Below are 7,348 nucleotides of genomic sequence, written 5' to 3' on the forward strand. Positions count from 1 at the left end.
CTCTCTTCCTGCAAAGGAGGAGGACACGGACCAGTGGTTTGAAGTTACAGCAAAGTAAGTTTAGATTGGATATCCAGAAAAAACTTCTTCACTGTTAGAAGAGTGAGGGTAGTAGAATAGACTGTCTGGGGAAGTTGTATAATTTCCATCACTAGAAGCGTTCAAGAAGAGGTTGGACAGCCACTACTCAAGAATTCTCTAGATGGCCGTGTCCTCACAAGCAGGAACACATGTTTCCTTAGGGACAAATAGCAGTGGTTTACCTTGTACCACTGCTGTTCGTCCCTGGAGAATGCCTGTGGTGCATCCTCTGGTGCATGGCAGATTACCCGGGGTGGGGTAGGGGAGGCTGGGGCCAGCTACTGTGCTGGCTCCAGCAGCCTTACCTGGGGTCCTGGGGGCCTTGGGGAGCTGGACATGCAGCTGCGGTGCTTCTGCAGCAGGGGGCCTGACTGGCAGCTGGAGCTTGGCTCTGGCCAGCCAGGCTCTGGTTTTGGGTGGTGCGCACTGCTGCAGTGTGTGCACTGCCACCCTGCTTTTTTTTTTTGGTATGGTTTATTTTGACCCCGGGATCTCCCAGGGTCAAGAACCCCCCCGCACACTGCAAAGTAGCAGTGTGTGAATGCCTGCATCTGTGGCCTGTGGCACTGCAGGTAGGTCTGCGGAGCCACATATTGCACAGCCATGCTCATCTGGACACAGCTGGTATAGATATGCCTATGTTCTCCTATGGGTGTTTCTCTTGCTTCTGGGCTTTGCTGGTTGTCCACGACCCCTTTTCTGCTGCGTGTCAGGGTGTTTTTAAACCTCCCTCAGAGGTATTGGCTACAGTCAAGGCTGGGGGCTTTGACTGAGGTGTGCCAATGTTCCTGTTGAGACCAAAGATGGAGGGTCCTGGCTAGAGGGCTTTGCCTATGCTTGGGGTCAGACTGATTACCATATTTGGGTCAGGAAGGAATTTTAGTCCATGGTCAGATTGGTATAAATTATGTCTTGTCTTCCTCTGTAGTGGGGGGTGTGGCCCTCTACGTGGGATCTCTTGAGCATGTATTAACAACGTTCTTTAGAAGCAGAACATTGGCTGCCATGGTTCCCCTGCTTTATCTGTGGCAGGTTAGGGTGTTATGTGTTGTGTCAGGGTTGATGGTAGTCTTATGTAGAGTTTAGATTATGGCTTGCATAGGATGGTTTGGATAGGGATAAGTCTGCCTCAGTTAGGGGGTTGGACTAGATGACCTCTGGAGGTCCCTTCCAACTCTACTTCTCTTTGATTCTTTGATTTCTAGATCCAAAGGATTCCTACCAGCTTTAAACTTATGTTTCTGCTTTACAAAATTGCAGATACAATTATCATGAAGTTCCAAGACAGACTTCCTGGCATCCTTTGGCAGCAAGCGGTCTCCAAATGCATCAGCATGTAACACTCCACTAACAGCATGTCTAAGATGTACCTGAAAGAAAATAATTATGTAAAGCCCCATCTAAATAGAAACTCCCTTACTTCCTGAAATGTTAGAGCAATAGTAAATGTACATGTAAAAGGCATTCTTTTCTATGGAATAACGTGTGAAATTCTGGTTCTTAGATCCTTAATATGACACTAGTGAGCTCTTTGTCTTTTAAGGTAATTTGATCCTTGAAGGCAGTAGTACGAAAGTAGAAATGAAGTCAAGCTTCATGTTTGTTGCCTGCCCACACCCACTGGTATAAATGCAGTCTGTTCATTGTTCTTGATGCAGTCAACAAAAGGGTTCTTTGTGGAGATCCCTCATTAGATACCGCTCCAGATCTTCCTCAAAACCTTGCCACGCCTCATCAGGTATCTTAAGTACCTTGCCTGTGGCTTCTGGTCAGGTCTGCTCATTTCTCTCTTTGGACATCTTTCTTTTATGTACCCTTCTTAAATACCTTCAGTGTTTTGGAAAAACACTACTCTGGATCTGAATGTTGTGGTTCATGTTCAGCTCTATATTTGATCCTTTCAGAAACATTAGGAGTTATCGATTATCCCAAAGGTATGTAATTTTAAGTTAAAAAATCTATTTCTTGATTCACCTTGATCTCTACAGCAGGAGGGTTTATACCTTTAACAGAAAAGAGTTACAGGAATTGTCTCTGGCAGGTTACTGAAAATGGCTCCCCACTCACCCTCTGGTAGACTTTTTTTTTTTAATAAACCTGGGATAAGTTGTTTACCCAAATATTTATCCAGATATACACTGTGGATCATCTTGTTGCAAAGTAGTTTCTAAGTGTTTGCAATCAACCACCCAGGGTAGTGTGTGTAGAAATCTCTGTTGCTGTGCACCAGAACACATCATTCACTGGAATTGTAGGTTCTCAGTCCCTTAGAAAATCAGGCTAGGCAGCCACAATAAGAGGACACTACTGAGTGTTTGACTCTTAGTCTTTCTTTGCCACTTTTCTCTGTGGTTCTCCAATTCCAGACATTTGCTCAGAGAAATCACGAATTCATTCTGAGCAGATACAAGTTAAACCATAGTAAAATATTCCCTGTATGATTCCATGTTTTGCAGCTATGACGCAGAGTAGCAAGGATTAATTTACATGATGCATATGTTTATCTTCCTGTATGTCAGTCTCACAGAAAGTTCCACAGATTTGCTTATGGGAATGAGGCTTTTCAGTGCAGCTTCTTCAGGGTTGTCACTGAGAGATGTGAATGTACTTGCACTCCATGAGTGATCAGAGGAAACACTCAAAGACATATTTCCACTGCAGTTGCTCAGACACGTGACCAGCTTTGAGTTATTCTCACTTAAAAGAAATCAATTGGCTCCTCGGCCATGAACTAGTTAGGAGCTCTGCTGTGCTTGTGTTTTTACTTTCAAATGCTTTATGGCAGTGCAGCAAAGTTACAAAAATGGCAGACTGAACAACGGCCAAATCTTGGCCCTACTCCTTAATCTTAGTATTATATCTTGGTAGATCTGAGGGGGAAAGGTAAGGAAGGGTTTTTAAAAGCCAGAGAAGAACTCTGAAGCTGTCTAACAGAATTTCCTCTTAATTGCTAGACTATCTCCACATCCCAGGTACACCTTCTGCATACGCGAGGAATCAGAGAATCCATGTAGCAGTGGTTCCTCTGGCTGTGCACCATTCTCATTCACCTCTGTATGGTTCCAAAACTTCTCTCAATACCACCATTCAAGGACATCTGCTGGTTGCCCCTACTGCACCAGAGTCCTGCCTCCCCTTTATGTTTGAGAGAGATGTATGATTCTGCACCCCCTTTCAAATATTCCTGTTGCTGTGAGAGTGTAATCTTTCTGGAGCATACTTCAATGAATCTTGATTAACCCTAGAACTGGTGAGAAAATGTATTTTCCATGGAAAATGTTGACGAAGATGACAACACTTCATTTTTTATCAATTTTTTTGTGTAGAAAATGGGTATTTTTGGGTGTAAAATCAGAAAACAAAATTTTGATTCAGAAATGCCACTTCAGTGGCTCATGGGAATTTTTGTTTGGGGGCTTGCTCCTCTTCTCGTGTATGCTATGAGGCATTGCCATAGAACCGCCTAAGACTTGAAGCAGGAGAAGGGGTTGGGTCCCCTGCATTTGAAGGCAGTCATTAACCAGATTTCCATCTTCAGCTTCCTCTGTGCAAAAATGAAGTTTATTTCCTACCTATGGGGATTTTTTACCATCTTGTACCATCTACACTTTGCCCAGAGCCTGACGAAGGGACTTAGATCCCGAAAGCTTGCAGAAAAGGACAGTTTTCTTGCCATTTTCCAGTTAGTCTAATAAAAGATATCATTTTGGAACCAAGAGTTCTAGGTTTTTGTATATCATTAACCAAAGGCACTATACCCTGGTAGTCACGTTTGAGGGTTTGAAGTGGGGATAACAAGGGCATCCTTGGGTAAAACTAGACTCAGTGGCTAGAGGCTCCTTCCAGTCCTATCTAGTGAACTTGTAACACTGACTTTTTAGGGTGTGTGCTTGGTGGGTATTTGTTGCACCTCTGGAACTGCATTACTTGGGCATTAGTTCCCTAGTTAGGTGTTTTATGATGCAAGTCCTCAGCTCATCTGCTCCTGGCTATTATGGCATCAGTGATAATTTTCTCTCTCATGGTCATTTGTACATGAAGCCAGCTCATTTCTCTAACATGGATTATAACTTAAACTACAGTCACTACATTACAGGAAAAACAACTAGTTCCCTTAGTAACAACCTAGAGTGAGGATGAGTGCGCGGGAGTCTCTGAAAAGCTATCATGCTGGAGCACAAATGAATACAAATGTGCCTTGCCACAGTACATCTCTGTCTGAAATACTCCCCCCTTGATAGCGTGGAACAGGCTGATCCAATTTGTTTCTGTCACCTTCAAATATAAACCTGCTGGAACAGATAGCTGTACACAAAGCCATCCTATGCTCCCACTAAGTGCTAACAAACAAGATTGTGCTTGTAAGAGCACACAATAAAGTATCACTGTGCTCCATTATTTTATAAATGATCAAGGGGACAGAAGAAACAGAAACCCAGTTCAAGAGTTTGCAGATCCTGGAGATTTTTCAACAAAGATAGCACACAGTTCATTGCATGTGGCATTCATGGGGAAATAAACATATGAGCAATTGCATAGCCCTCCTTTCATCACCTCATGAACATTTTCTACTGTATTATCTAAACCTAACAATAGAGTTCTAAGAACTTCATAGCCTTATCACCTTGGTTTATGTGCTTTGGAGGGTGGGAATGGAGCAGCCAAGTTAGTCCTTAGGAGAGATTCATCCTTTTGATTCCTGATGGGTCATTTCATGTTGAGTTTTTGAAACAGCATGTCACAATGAGTGTGCTTGATATGTGTGTTTGTATGCACCCAATTTAAAAGTGGAAAAGAGACTCCAGGGAAGAGGTTGTTGCATCAAATTAGCCCTACTTATATCAGGCCATATTGGTCTTTCTTGTATGACACTGACACAAACTGGGCCTTGATGGTATCACAACATACACTAGAGTAGTCATTCTAGCGCAAAGTTGAACCTTTGATGCTGCAGCAAGGGAAGATGTCTGAAAGGAGGAGCAGCTGGAATCCTACTGTAGCATACTAATCCTTAATTGTGTTTTCAGTCCGTCAGGGAGGGCTTGGACAGAAAGACAGAACCCTGATTGGTCGAACGACATATTTGCACTTTCTCTAGTTAATAATCTAACTGGTTTAGTTTTGAAGCAAATATAGTTTGTAGATTTGTAACATGGTAGATCTCTTCCTGAATGGATTACTGATGCCTCAGTAGAAGATGAGAAATAAAATATCATGACTTTATGCATTTCTTTTTCCTCAGCCATTATTAATTAGAAGGACATTTTCATGCAGAATTACTTTTAAGAGAAAATTTTGCTTTCCTGTCAGGAGCTCATCAGTTTCTGCTGCTCATTCTTCAGCCAGAGTGAGTGATGTCAAAATCTGGAGATGAAACTGACCAAATCAAATCCAAGGTGCTTCGGAACTGAGCAGCATCATTTGACTCCATCTGGTCTCCATTCCACAGGTACATGTCATTCTTATACAGCTTTATCGCTTCATTTGCTTAAATGGGATCTCCTTTTCAGTGTTTTCTTCATTTTATTTTGGAGAGTTTCTTCTCCAGAAGAAGCTACAGGCAATCTTAGTAGTTCCCTACTTTATCATAATATGCCTTCTCTGTATAAGTGCGTGTAGTGTCAGCCAAATAAAGAAAAACTTGTTTGGGATAGTTATATTGTTTTATTTGTATACATTAACATAAATTATAGTCAGCTCTATTGCTGTTTCCAAAACATTACTAATTCTGGGTCCCCATCCTACACATAATTGCTGCCAGTTATAACAGGGATGGAGGAGGCAAGCTGAGATGTGTTCACAGCTCATCTGCACAGAAATGTGTGTATGGTGTTGATATCTCTGCCTTTGTCTCCCCCACTACTTTTAGCTTGTCTCTTCTTATTTACCCACTGGTTTTAAAATGTTATTCTTGCTTCGTAAGCTTTTTGGATAAGAGGCTTTTTTTAAGTGTGTGTGTGTGTGTGTAAAATTATATCTTTTTGTTTACTATACGTTTATACCATATCTAGGAGCATTTGGCTTTGGTCAGAATCGGTGCAATTTCATACGGGTTGAACTTTATTTTTGGGTACAACTATTTGCAAAGTTGGTTCCTGAATTGATGTCCAAGAAGATGCATGGTGCATTAAAAAAACCACCACCTAAATGGCCTATATTGTACCAGTTTCTTTGCAACAGGGCCACAATACTGTAAGCCTTGCTCTTTTTGTTAGACATTTTGTGAAATGTAAATAGAACTAATCCCTTATAGGTCATCCTAATGTAAATTTATTAGCGAGTCCAAGGTCAGAAATGCCCAAGGGCTCAGAGAATAAGGAAAACAGGTGCTCTCCTGGAGCAATGCAAGTTATATTACAATTTGTTTCTTTCCTCCCTCTGGACTTTATAATATACTGATGCAATGACACCATACTTACAGCAACATGTGTAGAAAGAAAATATGTAAATACAGCAAAAGTTAATTTTTTTTCTAGGTTGTCTAGAGAGTAACTGGTTATGTATGGAATGGTCTCTAACACTAAGCATAGCTTTCTGTCAGACAGCTGCTGTTATTTATGGAAGCAATATAGCTAATGTTTATTATTGGACAGATTTCTCCTACATGAAACAGAAAGAGCATACGGTTTTCTCTGAATCTTTTCAGTAAATAGCAGAAGTAGGACTGGGACTTCAGAAATGTCATCCAAGTGTTGTCCCTTGGGATAAAAAAATAAAAATAAAAATATCAAATAGGCCTTCCTAACATGATCGCTTCTTATTAGCATAGTAGTTTTCAAATTAACAACCTGCTAGTGTCTTTAATAAGCAGCTCCTCTGTGATGAAAACTGCAAATGGAGTGTATTGGTGGATAAGAGAGAACACTAAAACCTGTCAATAAAATAAATACTGTTCTGCCTGAACAGTGCTGATATTTACTCTGTAAGAACAACAGAGCTGTTCAGGTAATTTTTTAGGCTGATATTTTACAGACATGTTACAGCACTATGCTGCTTACTTGAGCCTATGATGTAACATTGAATGTAACCTTTTTAGTTGCATTTAGTATTAAAACAAAATAAGCAAGAGATCCGTAATTAGTTAAAAGCTACTCTGGAGCCTGGATAAAATATATAGCTGATCTTAATAAAACCATAGGAAGTTATATTTTCTCTATAGTGTTGTAAACTTGAGGAATGAATAGTATTTTTAGCAAGAAAATGGATGATTTTGTGTCCTGGAAGAGAGTTTTATAGCATTATTAAAGTTTTCTTTTGAGAAGTGCAA

At 40.8% G+C, this 7,348-nt stretch overlaps 1 long non-coding RNA gene across 1 annotated transcript in view; it reads left to right on the forward strand.

The window, feature by feature from the left end:
* The window catches only part of LOC112549791, a 42,862-nt gene extending 37,338 nt beyond the window's left edge, over window positions 1–5,524 (forward strand). Inside the window, exon 5 of the long non-coding RNA XR_003093309.1 lies at window positions 5,392–5,524. This is a non-coding gene — a long non-coding RNA (uncharacterized LOC112549791). The remainder of the gene's footprint in view (window positions 1–5,391) is intronic.
* Window positions 5,525–7,348: the final 1,824 nt, after the last annotated feature.

The sequence above is a fragment of the Alligator sinensis genome, unplaced genomic scaffold, assembly GCF_000455745.1.
Source record: "Alligator sinensis unplaced genomic scaffold, ASM45574v1 scaffold596_1, whole genome shotgun sequence".
NCBI lineage: Eukaryota > Metazoa > Chordata > Crocodylia > Alligatoridae > Alligator > Alligator sinensis.